The sequence below is a fragment of the Petromyzon marinus genome, chromosome 29 (genome assembly GCF_048934315.1).
Source record: "Petromyzon marinus isolate PM22_M1 ecotype Great Lakes invasive population chromosome 29, UKy_Petmar_22M1.pri1.0, whole genome shotgun sequence".
NCBI lineage: Eukaryota > Metazoa > Chordata > Hyperoartia > Petromyzontiformes > Petromyzontidae > Petromyzon > Petromyzon marinus.
In genome coordinates, this window is record NC_133695.1 from 8,798,590 (window position 1) to 8,815,053 (window position 16,464).

At 48.4% G+C, this 16,464-nt stretch overlaps 1 long non-coding RNA gene across 1 annotated transcript; it reads right to left on the reverse strand.

Annotated features, from left to right (window-relative positions):
- Positions 1-1,125: 1,125 nt before the first annotated feature.
- LOC142929349 (uncharacterized) lies at positions 1,126-16,118 on the reverse strand. The gene is made up of 2 exons (XR_012945644.1): positions 15,572-16,118; positions 1,126-1,235 (listed from the first exon to the last, which is right to left on the reverse strand). It is a non-coding gene; the product is annotated as an uncharacterized LOC142929349 (long non-coding RNA).
- Positions 16,119-16,464: the final 346 nt, after the last annotated feature.

A 16,464-nucleotide genomic window follows, 5' to 3' on the forward strand; every position in this document is an offset into this window, starting at 1 on the left:
ATCTTGAGTTCTCAGCTGGATTCAACAAACTCCGCCCCAACTTGGACTATTTCAGGAATATTTTGATGTCTTATTTTCCTGGATTTTCTATTTGCACAGTCACATAGTCACCTTAAGATGTTTTTCTTGTTAATGTTTTTGTTTGTTGCGGTTGCACCCGATTCAAGAGCCGAATGGCTCACAGGGGCTATACCAAATTAAATGGAAATAAATGGAAATAAATCAATCAATGGAATTCTTAAGAGTGTACGCGCCGCTCATTTGGCAAGCGGTGATCTCATCGTGGGCCTGCATTTGTCCCGACACCGTTGACCTCCACTTGACCACAAAGAGACACAGGTGGTGGTGTATTTGTGTTGTTGTTGTTGCTGTACCAATCGCTTTAATGAGCGTCTCGCAATGGAGAGGTTACATTGCGCTGCCTGTGAACTTCACTGCCTGTGAACTTCACTGCCTGTGAACTTCACTGCCAGCGGGGGCCACATTGGGGTGATGGAATACCCTGGCGCTGTATCAAGTTCGCTGTGACGTGAACGTATACAGTACCGGGCAAATGCACGTTCGTTTAAATTCCGCCCACATATCTTTAGCCACCGTTGCATTTGTTCCCCAGTGGTGAATGTCAGCATTAATAAGCATACTATACTCTTTGGTTCTTGCGGTAAAGTCACGTAGGGAGAAGAAATAAATTCTACCCACGTGACTTTACCGAAAGAACCAAAGAGTATGGATTCCTACAGTTACCAAAAACTTCAAATTAATAAGTATCCTGTACGACCACCTCTCTTGCAATAATAATCATCATCATCATCATCATGAGCCCTGGGTAATCCACTGCTGGACGAAGGCCTATTTGTGCCGGTCACCAACGTGTCATTGTCCCGTGTTGCAACAATCCACCTAGTACCACGTGGTGCACGAGCCGATATCATCGCTGAGTCTCCGCGGGGCTCTGTACTCTGCTGTGGAGCCGTTGTTAGTCTCGACCGCTGGCCCATCGTCCCTCCTCGTGGCGTGTCCTGCCCGAGGCCACTCACCTTGAACAGTGCAAACGACGTACACGATGCCAACAGTTATTCTTTTTGCTGTTGCAGCACAAACGCCACTCTGAAAGAAGGGGGTCCCTTTTTGCGAGTTGTAATTTTTTTTTATTATCACACAAAATATACGAACAAACAGAAAAGGTCCTCCGTTGGGCACCGTGGTCTCGTGCGGGATGAGTCACCTGCAGACGTCTGTGAAAAAAAAAACAAGATCTTTCCTGCTCATCGGGTTCCTCCAGTGTAAAATACAAATTCTGATTCTGACATGATGTCCGGCGAGAAAGAATAAGCTGCTGAGAGACAGCCAAGGGAGCGAACGTGGCCAAAGACCACCGGAGAGACGGAGCGATGTGCAGCTTCCAAGTGGCCAACTTCATAACAAGGATTGCGGGAGATGGCGATGGCTTGGGGTAGACCTTCATCTCGCAGTGGCTCGATCGTGGCTCATGATGACGAATAAAAAAATAAAAAAAAGAATCAGCCACGAGTTCAGTTGTATAAGCAATAGGTGATGGCAAATATAAGCGCTTGTTCTCCCCCAATCATACAATGATTCCAGCTGCTGCTGGTGTTAGATGTTGGCCCAGTAGCAGCAGCAGGCAACTTGATATAACCAAGGGGGGAAGCGAGCCCCTCGACTCAGCTCCACGTGGTACCACAACGAAGACAGCCGAGAGCGACTCGGCGCAGCCGTGAACATCGACGCCGTGGGAAGTTTTGTTAATTCTCTTCATAGCCATTCACGCCCGATTTCATGACCCACAATTGGTTTAATTTGGGTTATATCAGCATGTAGTTGTGATGACATTTTTTTGTTTTGCTATAACCCTCCACCACCCTACGAACGGTGCAAAAGAAGTTAATCATATACACATATGGTGTCGTCACGTGGGAAAAATACAAATCGGGTTGGTTTGACGACATTGCGTTGTTTTTGCAGAAAACACGATCTAACCCAAAATATTCACAATTAATCACAAAGTACGGTCACTTAATTGTAGTCGGATCAGTCCGTTAATCCGTCGGGGGTCATATTTTGTCCACGTCTCCCTCTCACGTGAGTTTGTCCTCGTTGCACTGTGGCCGTGTGTGCTGTGCAGTGTAGGGACCGTTCGTGAATGGTGCTTAAGGGTTACCACAAGTCAGTCCTCAAGGACGAGTACTTAAACATGGGGCATACATAATAGGAGATTATTATGGATCGGTGTTCCTTGCACTCTAATGGTGGTGCCTCACTATTTAACTACTCAATTATATTTTTTTTATTTTACCAGGTAGGGTCCACTGAGCTATGTAGCTTATTTGCAGAAGCGACCTGGCCACAAATGATAGCTCAACGAAGTGGCTTATCACGTGGAAATGTATTAGAGCTGCCAAATACTCAAAACGCGCGTTCATTCTAAATGTGGGGGGGGGGGGGGCACCGGAGGAACCGGAGAGAGATCCACGCGACCACCGTGAAATAAACTCCAAATATAACAGCAGCAGGCATCAGGGTTGGGATCGAACCCGCGACCTCCATGTATACCGGGCGAGGTAGTTAACATCTCGCCACCGTGGCGTTGCTGATAATCCCCTAACTACAAGCCAGCCGAGCGGCGTCCCAGCGATGGGAACGACGTTTAATCTCTTGAGCAAGTGTAACGATGCATACCGAAGGCTAGTAGCGGGGATGGTGACACCTAAAAGGCCAACCACGGACACACACGCACGGTCGGAGGCAGGCTTTGGGCACGACGACACGGCATGATCGTAACACGCCATTCCCCTTGGGTGCTGCCTCTGTACACAAACGCGCAGTGGCAGTAAATTGCGGCCATTGCTTAACGGGAGGGTAAACAAAGCCTGGCAGAAAACACACCGAGAAAGCGCAATAATACGGGTGCACCTCATTAAAACAATTATTAGCCATCGCATGTTTACGTTGAAACATTTTCCAACGGTATTTGTATAACAAGAGTATCAACAATAAAAAAGGCCCCCCTCTCTCTCTCTCTCTCTCACTCATCTGCTCGGGTTATATGCGTGTGTCTCTGTACACTGTGCTCGCTCACAGGAACTTGCCCGAAAAGTCTGCTGAGGTTATGCGGGAGATCTTTGCCTTGTGAGAATTTTGGTGCAGCGGTGGCATGGATAAGCCGGACGGTTTGCGGCATCGCAAGAAAGGTGGCGAGTTGCTTGTGGGAAGGGGGTGGGGAGCCTTCAACCCTTCACCCAGCAGTGGATAAATCATGGCTCATGTGTCTATGTCAAACTTCTTTCGCACCGTACGTAGCCAGCCGTGCTAAGCGGAGGTGCGGATGATGATGACAATCCAGTAACATTGGAGTAGCAGTGGTGCATTGGGCCACGATGTGCGCTGTTATGAATCCGGCATCCTGGCCACAGCTATAAATAAGTAATATTTAAAAATACTTTTAAAAACACACGCTTGCATGAAATGTACCGTACTATTAATGGCAGAACTACACGACTCTAGGAAGTGGCCCCGAAGCTTGCTATAACGTAAGGGGCCGTGGTGATTTACAGGCAACGTCAGTTTACCGTGGACATAACATGTAAAACATGCTTTATTTTATTTTTTATGATAGAATATAGTACTGTCATCAGTATGACATACGTATACCAAGTTTGCAGTCGATACCACATTGGGAAGTGGGTAAAAATTGAGTTACAAGATTTGAGGATAAAACAACGACAATAACAACAACATACAAAGTGAGTTAATAAAAAGAGTGTAAAATAATAATAAAAAAGCGTGTAATATTAAGTAGCGAGTGAAATCTGAACCCATCCTGGATCCCACCCTCCTCCACCAATTAGCACTGACCAGCATGATGAAGAATGACAATAAATGTATATTGTATATTCCATGACCGACACAGCGGTAGATTTACAAAGGGATAAGAATTATTATCCTGATCATCATCATTACTGTCATTACATCACGGGACCGCGGTGGCGAGATGTTAACTGCCTCGCCTGGTATATAGGAGAACGTGGGTTCGATCCCGACCCTGACGCTTGTATATTTGGAGTTTGCCCCTCTCTTCCCGTGGTCGCGTGGATTTTTCACCGGGTTCTGCCGTTTCCCCCCCCCTCCACATTTAGAATCAACGTGCGTTTAGAGTATTTGTATGCTATAAATTTCCACGCGAAAAGCTACTTTCTTGAGCTATCATTTGTGGCCAGGTCGCTTCTGAAAAAGAGCCGTGTAGCCCAGTGGGCCTTACCCGGTCAAATACAAACTTTAGTTTCGTTTAGACGGCAGCGGACTTGGGCAGGCCTTCATCCGGCAGCGGATTGAACATGTCTGATCGGTTATTATTGTCATCACCATCACCAAAGACAAAGATCCCCCCTATAGCCTGAACAGACTGTTGGGGCAAGTGCTGTTAGGGAGCACCTTTGAAGGCCGACACTGCACACGAGGGGGTGGGTGGCCAACACCACGCCCGGCCGCCTTTATCACCACCACCACCACCACCACGGAAAACTTAAATATGTTACTAGCCTTACTGAGGCGGCACTGTACATTTCAGCGACGCCCGATATAAACTTCTGATTACGTTTGCTGACGCAGGGAGGCAATCCGTGAGCCGCGGGTACAGGACGACACCCACTCTGCACCCCACCCTGATGGGGGCTACACCAGCGCCCCCGTGTCTCCATCAAACCAGCATTGCCGAGTTGACTTAAATCTGCCCCCATGTCGCTCGCTGCACCTTGAGAGCCCCAAAAGGTGTTCGAATGACCCCGCTGGCCTGATCGCTTGTTTATGTATCCAAGCATTGGGCTGAGCCTGCAAGGCGGATTAAGCTACCCGCACGGGAGAAAAACACAACGCGAACGAAAAAATAATAATCCCCCCGGCTTAAGGGGAGATACTACCGACGACGCGTATGTGTGCGTGTGTGTGCACTTGTCATTAGGATACGGCCCATTATGACATCGGCTCAGGTTTGAGATGTTAAGTCAACAGTCCGTCCTCTTGCCGAAAGTGACTCAAAGCAGACTTTTAGCCGATCGGTACAGTTTTTTTTTTCTGGGGAGGGTGGGGGGGATAGAGAAATAAAGAGATAGGAAAAAGATCAACGTAGAGAAGAATGCCGCTTTTTTTTTCTAACCTCGCACGGTGATGGGCTGAACGACGACCTGGTCGGGTGGTGGCAATGTGGCAGAATGCTTGACTTGAAGTCGAAAATTTTTGCCGTTATGGTATGATGCAAGCCCCAATCCGTCTCTCTTGGCTCGATAAAATCAGGGCCAATTGAGGCGTCCGGGTGGCTTGGAGGTCAGCTGAGCTGAGCCGTGGCAACGCTGAGATTCGAATGTTCGAATCCAGGTAACCGCGCCTGTGGTTAAAACTGGGTTCTCAAGTCTTTGTGAGTCGTCTGGTGAGTTGCTTGTCTTCATTTAAATTCGGTTCTGAATTGAACCGGGCAAAAATTCCAGCTTTGTGAAATACATATCGGGTTGACTGTCAAGCGACTGACATTACTCTCATACGCAGAGCAGGTGGGAAAGTGCTGCGATCTCTCCTTTGTGGTCCAGAAGTCACTCGAAACAACCCTTTTTGTAGCTCTGCGCTGTCCGATTCCACGGGGCTGTTCCCCAACATGAAGGCCCTCGCTGCTTGCGAGAGATCCCATAGGACGCGTCGTATCGTGATGCAGATATAAAACCGACATGACACATTCACCAGCCCTCACTGACCATCATGGTGAAGTATGGTCAAACAGCCACCCCCCATGAAAAGCCCTTTACGCGACAATAGATTGACTTCGGGGCTGAACCTGACAATTACGTACATTGGTGAACGCATAGGCGGCGGTCAGTTCATTTTTAACACAATTATCCACCAGTTGCCCTCTATCGCTGAGTTCTTGTGAAAAGTAATTGTTGCTTTTTGCAGGATAAACAAAAGCATATATTCGTTCTCAGCGGTATCAGATTATTGTGATGAGTATGACCAGGCTTAAGTGGCTTTTATGCTTTAAGTACTGCATTTGTAAGCTCTGGCTTCAAGGGCCCTCTCTATGACCATACACATTGTATACTGTCGAACAAAAATAACACCAGCCCAAGTGGGTTCCTGCTCAAGCGAGCACAGATTGGTGCAGTCGCCTATTTACAGCCCTCAGCCGGTGGTGAAATTCCATATTCCTATGGTTGGGGGTGAGTCTATCCATAGAACTGATTTTTGTTGTCCTTCCCCCCCCCCCTCGCCTCCGATTAGCACGGTATGTCGACGTACAGCGCGAAAGACGTTCAACATACACACGTACATCTGTTGATGTCTTCCTCCCAAAGCGGTGCTTCTATTTAATCAACCCCAGAGGAATGAAGGGTTGAGTTTACACCCCCCTCCCCCCCCCCCCAATGCGGGATTTTACCTCTCAGCCTTTACAACTGTCAGCCGCGTGGTTCAACCAGTGCGCCACCTGTAATAATATTTGTTTTTAAATGTACAACTCAATCAGTCCAGTGTCTACTATTGAACCAGTTGAAAGCTTCCCTATATGCCCCCCGTTCCATAACATCATTCTGGGTATAAAACGTTATAAGGAATAATTTTAAAGCAAAGTAACTTGGTTTACTAACGAACAAATGTGGTTCCATCCAAGAATTAAGATTCGTAAACCACCAGACGGTGGTAACAGAAAGACTCATGATGAATATATTTTAACAACAGCAATATTGCAAAATGACTTAGTTGTGGATTTTTAACAATACAGTAAAACCTTGGTCTGCGAGTGTTTTGCAAGACGAGCAAAATTTTTTAATAAATATTAATTTTATGAACGAGCGAGGGTCTTGCAATACGAGCAGTACGTATACGCTTTGTCTGCCGAGCGTCACGTGATCACAACTAATATACGAGTGCTTTGATATACGAGTGTTTTGGATTACAAACACGTTTCCGGAACGAATTATGCTTGTAATCCAAGGTTTTACTGTACTTTGAATTGAATAAAAAAACAATATGCATACCTGGAATTACACAGAAGGACAAAGAGGAGAGCACATGGATTGGAGAACGTATGATTGGTTACGTCTATTGAGGAGATTGAGTTATGACATCGGCAGCCAAAAATATAGCTTCTGTAACCTTTAACATCCAAACACTTATCCAGGCTCAGTCTCTGCTTAGCTTCTGAGATCTGATGAGATTCCGGTGCATTTAGGATGAGTGGGTCAAAGAGCAAAGGTAGGAGTAGACTTTTTATGTAACACCAGGGAAGAGTCCATTGAACAGGACTTTAAGGGGGGGTGGCACGATTCCAGTAAGTAGAGTAAAAAGTTAAAATAGAAATGCTTAAAAAAAACACAAGAGAACAAAAAAAACTGCATTTGAAAACTGTTCCAGCACAATTAAGAAACAATGTTAAAGACTGTAATGCAACACACATGTATACGCACATAGAACCGAGAACATTGTTGCTTCATTGGATATTTTAGGCATTAAGATTTAAATTAATGGGGAATTGCAAGTAGAAAATGTAAATGTTTATATCACGCGATATACTCTTGGCTAAAAATCCCAACCCCCCCTCCCTCCCCCCCAAAAGCGTTTGCACAATGCACTTATGATCTTACTTAACAAATAAAAGAGGAATTGGATTGTTATACATTCTACCGTTCATCTATAAACTTCACTTGCGGTGTGCGTGTGATTTTGAGTGGTAGCGGTAGTGCAGTGGCTAGCGCACTCCGAGTTCGATTCCCGCTCATGGCCAACATCAGTGACAAATTTGTGACCAAGGTGCTGGGCCTCCCCTAGGTCAACTCAACCTTCAACGAGTACCTGGTGTGGTGTGTAAACATCAGACCAAGGCAGCCGGACGTGGTGTTGGCCACCCACCCCCTCGTGTACCGTGCCGGCCTTCATAGGTGCTCACTGACAGCACTTGCCCCAACAGCCTGTTAAGGCTATCCGGGGGATCTTCGTATTTGGTAGCAAAGAAAGGGAGAAGGACATGGTGAGTGGTGGGGGTACAATTTGGGGGCGTAGGGGGGGGTCATGGAAAACCCTGCGACTCTTCCAAGTCTGGGTTTCCTAGGGACTGAGTAGAGTGTGGTGGAAAATGCGACAAATTACGACGTTACAGTCAGAACCAACTGCAGCACCGGCAACTGCTGCATGGTTGCTGGGCTCGCGTCACTTTACAGGCACGGCGTCTCTCCTCCTCCTCCTTTTCCATGCCGTCAGAGCGACGACTATTGGCACCAAGTGAATTCGCAGAGTTAGGAGTAGATCGCGGTGGTCTTCGTCTCTCCCTCGAGCACCTTCGATGCTTCAGTCACACGGACAACCGGTTGGCTGAATCCGATCCCTTCAGGCCAATGCACGTACAGTACAGTACAACATACCCAGACACCCAGACACTGCCCTCCCCTAGACCCCTAAGAGCAATTTACAACATCCAAGCTGCGCCCCGCACGCCAAGAACTCAGGAGCGAAGGGTTGCGTAGCTGCGGAGTGTGCAGGCGGTGCAACTGCGCCGGGGAGGTGGGGGGGAACCTACGGGCCGGTGGGGCACATGCAGGCGCCGGGCTACGGAGATCATAATATGTATTCATACCGGAGGAATCCGATGAGCTATAAAGCCATTTTTTCACAGATTGTCACGTAAGATAGTGGAAATCAGAGAGGCACCCCTCATTCCAATCCTGTGGCACCAAGACCCGCCACGATGCTACATCGCTGGACGTGAGTGAACGCTAACATCTGTGTGCCGTAACATTCTTACCGCGTTCCCCGGGTGAACAGCTGTGTTTAAACAGAGCTTCATAGCTCATCGGATTCCTCCAGTATAAATACACATCCTCATTCTGACGTGTACACGGCGCCGTGGACGAGTTGTCCCCCTGCAAGTGACTCCAGGATGTGATCTGTTCCCGGTGCATTGTCACAGGGCCACGGGGCGGTTAAAAAAACGTTTCAAAGCTATTGCCAAGGGCAATTTGGATAGATCCTACACACAGCGCATTTACCGCATTGTCGTGATCGCATTTTGTTTGAGACCAACCATGCAGCCCTCTTCATTTCGTTCCGCTAATAATTTCCTGCAGCTCGTTGGCGTTGCACTTTACAGCGAATATCATTGTTCATCAGTGTCAAGAGGGTTTGTAGGGTGCTGAGCACCCCCCTCCCCCCCTCTCCTCCCCCCCACCCCCCTTATAAATTCACCAAAGTCAAGTCAAATTTGACAAATTCGACGGGCGCGTCACATATTTTCCCTCCACGTGCACAGCGCACGCCCGAGCAGAATGAGCGCCGTAGCCATAAAGGAGATAGCACGCATCCGTACTCCACGTTGTGGTGAGCAATTAAAACATTTGTTCAATAAGTCGTGTTTAAATATTCCGACTGCCGTGTCCCCCCCCCCCCGCCACCTGAGTTTTGTTTTGTAATGCCCCTAGGCCACCCCCACCCCTCGCCCCCTTTTAAAACGAGGTCACGGCTACAGGATTCCGTGGTCGGTGGGGGGGGCGGGGTTATGGTGGGGGCTTTTGTCCAACAACACAATGATGATGATGATGAGATCACCCAACAAAGCCAAGCAGGAGCAGGAGCAGCGGAAGCAAGGAGCTGGCGCGACCATTCCTCCGGTAAACCAGAGCTGAACCTCGCTCCTGAGAGAAAACGTTCGTAATTATGTTAAATATCAGCATACAGTGCGGTGTAAAGTAAGCGGCGAGCGTTCGCCGAGTTTAACAAGAGGCACAGTTTGTTAATTTCGAAGAAATACGATCCATTCGGGTGCTTAATTTTTTTTTTCTCCACGAGACCACAAAACAGTATTAGAATGTTTTTTTTTCATTTTTGGAGGAATCCAATAAGCCATTAAACTCTTTTCCACAGATGTCCAATCGAATAAACCATGCCCCCTCCTTCTCATAAACAGGTGCCGTGGGAACCCCGCTTGGGTGCCTTCGATTGGGCAAAAGCCAGCGCATCATCTCCGGCGTCATTCCGTCGAACAAACTGACTCATCAGTAGATGCAAGTGCGATAATTCAAAGGAAGCAAAATTTTTTTTTCATAAAAAAAAAATAAATGAAAAAAATGTGCACGACAAACAAAATGCTTGAAATGTTTCAGGCTGAACAAAAAAAAAATGTCGACGAATGTAAAATCTTCCTCTTACCATATCATGTTTGCTTCATGTTACAGCAGCGATGCAGTTGCGATACATTACTCCTGACTTTGGGGCCATTGTGTGCGCTGCAATAGCGATGAAATGGCACGAGTGGCCAGGGGAATTGTGACGTGATGCAGAAAGCAATGGGATGTTATTTGTTACTTCTACTGTGACACATTCCTCGGCACCAGCGACGAATAGTAACACTGGTCAATTTTTTTACATGCAATGAAAATAAACAAATTTACTCCCCAAGCCACGTTATAAATGTGGCTTCTCTTTCACACAGCCCACCACCACCACCACCACTGCCACCACCTCGGTCAGCGCAACGTTGGAGAACGCGTTAGCGTGAACGACCCAACGATCTTCAAGCTGCCAGTGAAAGGTTATCGTTCACGTCGAGGCTCATGGGCAAAGAGAAAATAAAATAAAACCCCCCCACGGAAAGTTGAACAATAAAATTATCGTGATGCGCGTTATGCAACTCCATTGAGGCGCGACTTGCTGCACGTCGACAAAGCACCGGAGAGCCTTTACACCAACCAACGAGACCGATTGCGCACTCTTCCTTCCGATATTAGGCAGCCAATGGACCCATGCACTTTTTGAAAATACGGATTGAAAATGAATTTATTGAGAACTGATTTTTGTGTGTGTTTAGTTTGTCGTCGTTACCCCGCGCCTCCGATTCACGTCGTTGGCTGCGTACGGTGCGAAACGAGTTCAACATGCATACACATTTCGATTTAAAGCTTTCGTGACCGCAGGGATTCATATTCTTGGTTCTTTCGGTAAAAGTCACGTAGAAGGGAAACAATAAAATAATAAAAAATAAAACAACAACGTAAAATTATCACGACGTTTCGGCCGCAACGCAAGCAGCCGTCCTCAGGCGAAGAACAGAGCTGTCGGAAAAGACAGCGTCCTAATGAACGTCCTAATGGATCGTGTTAATCGTTCAATGTAGACCCCACTTGGCATGCAGCGCGCATTGCGAGCCATTGGAAGCGTTTCGCACATCGCTGGGCGCGGAGCGGTTGGGCGGCGGTCACCGCACTGCGCTGTGAACCCCAGCCCACACGAGTTCGACTCCCAGCCACAGTCGACCTGAGTGGTTTGTGCGATGTCTGAAGCCGTCCTGTCCCCCACCTCTCCCCTCTTCTTCAAGCCGTCTGGTGTGAAGTATGGTCACACAACTATCACGGCTGACGCAGAGTGGCGTTGTAAAGTGTACATTCCGGATTACCCTGGCGTTATGCGGGTGCGGTTCGTGCGATTTTGCGTACGTGCGGCTAATAAATTTCCACCCAAACGTCGCTATGATTGTGCTGTTTGAATTCACTCATATGCGGCGATGTTGTCGGACGTGGGACAACATTGTGTGTATACTGTGCGTACTGTGTGTGTAGTGTGTGTACTGTGTGTAGTGTGTGTATACTGTGTGTGTAGTGTGTGTATACTGTGTGTGTACTGTGCGTACTGTGTGTGTAGTGTGTGTATACTGTGTGTGTGAAGTGTGCGTGTACTGTGTGTGTAGTGTGTGTACTGTGTGTGTGAAGTGTGTGTGTACTGTGTGTGTAGTGTGTGTGTGTACTATGTGTGTAGTGTGTGTGTACTGTGTGTGTAGTGTGTGTACTGTGTGTAGTGTGTGCACTGTGTGTAGTGTGTATACTGTGTGTGTACTGTGTGTGTAGTGTGTGTACTGTGTGTGTGTATGGTGTGTGTAGTGTGTGTACTATGTGTGTGTAGTGTGTGTATACTGTGTGTGTGTACTGTGTGTGTACTGTGTGTGTCGTGTGTGTATACTGTGTATGTGTCCTGTGTGTATACTGTGTGTGTACTGTGAGTGTAGTGTGTGTACTGTGAGTGTAGTGTGTGTACTGTGTGTAGTGTGTGTACTGTGTGTAGTGTGTATATTGTGTGTGTAGTGTGTGTAGTGTGTGTATGGTGTGTGTAGTGTGTGTACTGTGTGTGTAGTGTGTGTACTGTGTGTACTGTGTGTGTACTGTGTGTGTAGTGTGTGTGTACTGTGTGTGTGTGTACTGTGTGTAGTGTGAATACTGTGTGTGTTCTGTGTGCGTATACTGTGTGTGTACTGTGTGTGTGTACTGTGTGTGTAGTGTGTGTACTGTGTGTGTACTGTGCAGTGTGTGTACTGTGTAGCGTGTGTACTGTGTGTACCGTGTGTGTACTGTGTGTGTAGTGTGTGTGTACTGTGTATGTACTGTGTGTATACTGTGTGTACTGTGTGTAGTGTGTGTGTACTGTGTGTGTGTACTGTGTGTACTGTGTGTGTGTACTGTGTGTGTACTGTGTGTGTACTGTGTGCGTACTGCGTGTAGTGTGTGTACTGTGTGTAGTGTGTGTGTGTACTGTATGTAGTGTGTGTACTATGTGTGTACTGTGTGTGTGTACTATGTGTGTACTGTGTGTAGTGTGTACTGTGTATGTGTGTGTACTGTGTGTGTACTGTGTGTGTATATACTGTGTGTGTAGTGTGTGTACTGTGTGTGTACTGTGTAGTGTGTGTACTGTGTGTGTGTACTGTGTGTACTGTGTGTGTGTGCTGTGTGTATACTGTGTGTATACTGTGTGTGTGTACTGTGTGTAATGTGTGTGTGTACTGTGTGTGTGCACTGTGTGTGTGTGTGTAATGTGTGTGTACTGTGTGTACTGTGTGTAGTGTGTGTACTGTGTGTGTGTACTGTGTGTGTGTGTGCTGTGTGTACTGTGTGTAGTGTGTGTGTGTGTACTGTGTGTAGTGTGTGTATACTGTGTGTGTGTGTACTGTGTGTGTGTGTGCTGTGTGTAGTGTGTGTATACTGTGTGTGTGTACTCTGTGTGTGTGTACTGTGTGTGTGTGTGCTGTGGGCGCTAATTGTAAGGCAGCTGTCTCCTCGCGCAGTTTCGCTGTGTGCGCCCTTTTCTTTGGAACGAATCTACTACCACGACTACTACCGCATAGAGCGAGGTGAAGCTGTCCTGACATTTCATACGTACGCTGCACATGGATGACAAGCAGGGTTAAAGGATACATCTAAAATGTATGTTGAACTTCTTTCGGTGGGGAGGGGGAGAGGATAACAGTTCCACGGGAATGAATTCGTCAATCTAGACGATCATTTACATTGCACAGCTCCGGTTGCACTCCCTGATGTCGGCAAGGAAGAGAGCGTTCCAGACGGCCGCCGCGGGAGCGCACCTGAAAGCGCCTCGCGAGGGAGAGTCCCAGGGAGAGTCTCAGGGAGAGTCCCAGGGAGAGTCCCAGGGAGAGTCCCAGAGAGAGTCCCCACAAGAGTCCCAGAGAGAGTCCCAGAGAGAGTCCCAGGGAGAGTCTCAGGGAGAGTCCCAGAGAGAGTCCCAGAGAGAGTCCCAGAGAGAGTCCCAGGGAGAGTCGAGGAGGAGGAGGAGGCAGGTGATGGAGCCCCGTGTGTACTCGGCGTGAAAGCCCAAACGTTCGCAAGAGTTGCTTTGCCCCCTTTGGGGGGCGGGGGGGGGGAAACCGAACGCGGCACTTTCTTGGACATAGAGCCACTCTGTCCGTCATTCAAGCGGAGGCTTGTGCCAGAACATTTCGAAGCAGGCATTTTAATAAACGTGCAGTGTAGTGCGTGTCGCGCTAACTACATTTTAATACGTTTAGCAGCTTAGGCCTGTATACTACGGGCCTCGCGTACCTGCAAGGTATTTGTGTTCACACACGTACAATGTGCTTACACTTAGTTGTCACAATGCATTGCCCTGGAGTGTGTAGTATAATGATGTACAGCCCTCTGTCAATCCACTGTTGGATAAAATGCAGCAATGGATATTTTAATGTATGCGTGTGGAACTTCTTTCGCACCGTACGTAGCCAACCGTGCTAATCGGAGGTCCGTGGAGGGCTCTCCGGGTCCTCCGGTTTCGTCCCCGAATACCAAACACTCCGGGTATGGAATTGACCAAATATCTGAATTCCGGACCTTGAGACTCAATCAGGCTTGCTGGGTCAATATGGAGCCCATTCGTGCTCAGGACAAAGTCACTCAAAATGTGCCCGATCTCATCATATTGCTGAAGCTTCAGCAGGTTTGATCGTCGACACTGCCTTGATAGACATGAACCAAGCATGACCCGTTGTTATAGGCTACGGGGCAGCAAGATGGCAGCGCAACAACATCTATTGGACTGCACTTCTATGCTCGCGTGATCCCAGCCTTCGCCAATCCGCAATGGACCGGTGTGGTGAGTTATGGTCACATCACAGCCGTGGACCAGCAAGGCGTGGAGAGGCCCTCGCCCAGCAGCGGGTTGACAAAACGTTCTCTGCGTGTGCACATTGTCACGGGGCATCACCGCCACAGCTGCCACACATTGACGAGCAACTACAACCTGTGCGAACGTCGTGTTTTCTTCAGGTGGCCCCCGATGGATGACAGGTCAGCACGCTGGGCTGGCACGGCCGAGGTCGTGGATTCAAGTTCCAGGCTTCCGCCAATTCACCGGCGGCAAGCGGCAACAGCGGTGCTGTCCGCTGCTGCTGCCCCCGTCTCGAGAACACGTGTTAGTTCCATCAGCAAGTCTCGCCCTGTGATCGACGGGGGCCCCCCCGGTGGTCCCCTCCAGCCGATCCCCACGCACCGTCGGGGGGTCTGCACGGGATGTGTGGTCAGGAAGACGCCCGCTAAAGTACTCCATTATTTTGTGTTTTTCAAGTCTCTCGATTTTTTTTTGTTCTGTGTCTGCCTGCGCGCGTGCGTCTCTTGACGAGCAATGCCTGCCGAGCCGAAAGGTCGTGAACTTTTGGTCGGGCTACACGGAATGCACCAGACGCGTTTGCGATGAAGCCGGTTGAACGTCCGCGCCACTTTAATCTTCGTCGGTTTCGCGTTAACTAGTTTAATGCTGAGCCTATTTGTCGCCGACGAAGCCGCGGGATTAAATGCGAACGACGTGGCGTTTTGTTCGCAGGGCGTAAAAACACGCAACGCAAAACGTCAGTCGGCAAATGTCGACGGTGTGAGTGTCTGGCGCGCAATAAAAAAGCTTAAATTCACGGGACGATCTTTTAACAATGCAGTGCAAACTGATGGCGGCGCGCTAAAGTGGTCGCATTTGAGACTCGTAATGACAGCAAAGGCGGACGACGTGTGCAGACGCGAATTAATAAAATCCACATGTCCCAAAGCAAATATGCACAAGGGCATTAGGGCTTTGCAAAGAGATGTCAGATTAGTAGAACATCTTCTGTCATTAGCAGCGGCCACGTGAAATGTCTTCCAAGTAAGGTAAGGCATTGATAAAGATAGAATAAAATAATGTGAGCTCTTTGCTAATGCGCTGCTGGATGAAGGCATTTGCATTGTCATGCTGGTTGTTTGACCATACTTCACCATACCGGTGAGCTTGAGTTGGTGAAGAGTGGACTCAGGTGTTAGCCTTGACCAGGAATCGAACCCAGTCCATCACCAGTTGGTATTGCACACGTGCAAATCGTCACAATCCACTTCTGGATGAAGTCCTCCCCACGCCATCGCCATCCATATCACACACAAAAAGACAAAGATCCCCCATATAGCCTGAACAGACTGTAGGGGCAAGTGCTGTTAGCGAGCACCTATAAAGGACAGAACGGTACACGAGGGGGTGGGTGGCCAACACCACGCCCGACCGCCTTTGTCTCCCTAGTGGCAATGTTTACACACCGCACCAGGTACTCATTTGAGGCTGAGTCGACCTAGGGGCGTCCCGGGACCGGTTCAGATAATCGTCACTTGTGTTGGCCGTGAGCGGGAATCGAACCGGGGTCGCCAGTTCATAGCGCAGCGCGCTAACCGCTACACTACCGCTCCATCTCACACACACACACAGACGCACACACAAAGACAAAGATGCCCGTGTAAACGTACGGGCTGTTGGGGCAAGTGCTGACATTGATAATTAACTATTAAGGCTGACACAATGAAGGCTGACACCCGGCCACTTTTGTCTCCCCAGTACTTAGGTTAACACACCACGAATAGTAGCCGTCGCCAGGAGCTCTGGAAGATAGGTACGCAGTGTAGTTTGTCTCTCACACACACAAAGACTACAAACAAAAATCCCCCATGCAGCCTTGAATAGACTGTTGGGGCAAGTGCTTATTAGCGAGCACCTTATGAAGGCCGGCACGGCACACAAGGTGGAGGGTGGCAGGTACCACTCCCGGCCGCCTTTGTCTCCCTCGTGGCAATGTTTACACATCGCACCAGGTACTCATTTGAGCCTGAGTGATGCCCAGGATAGGTTGAG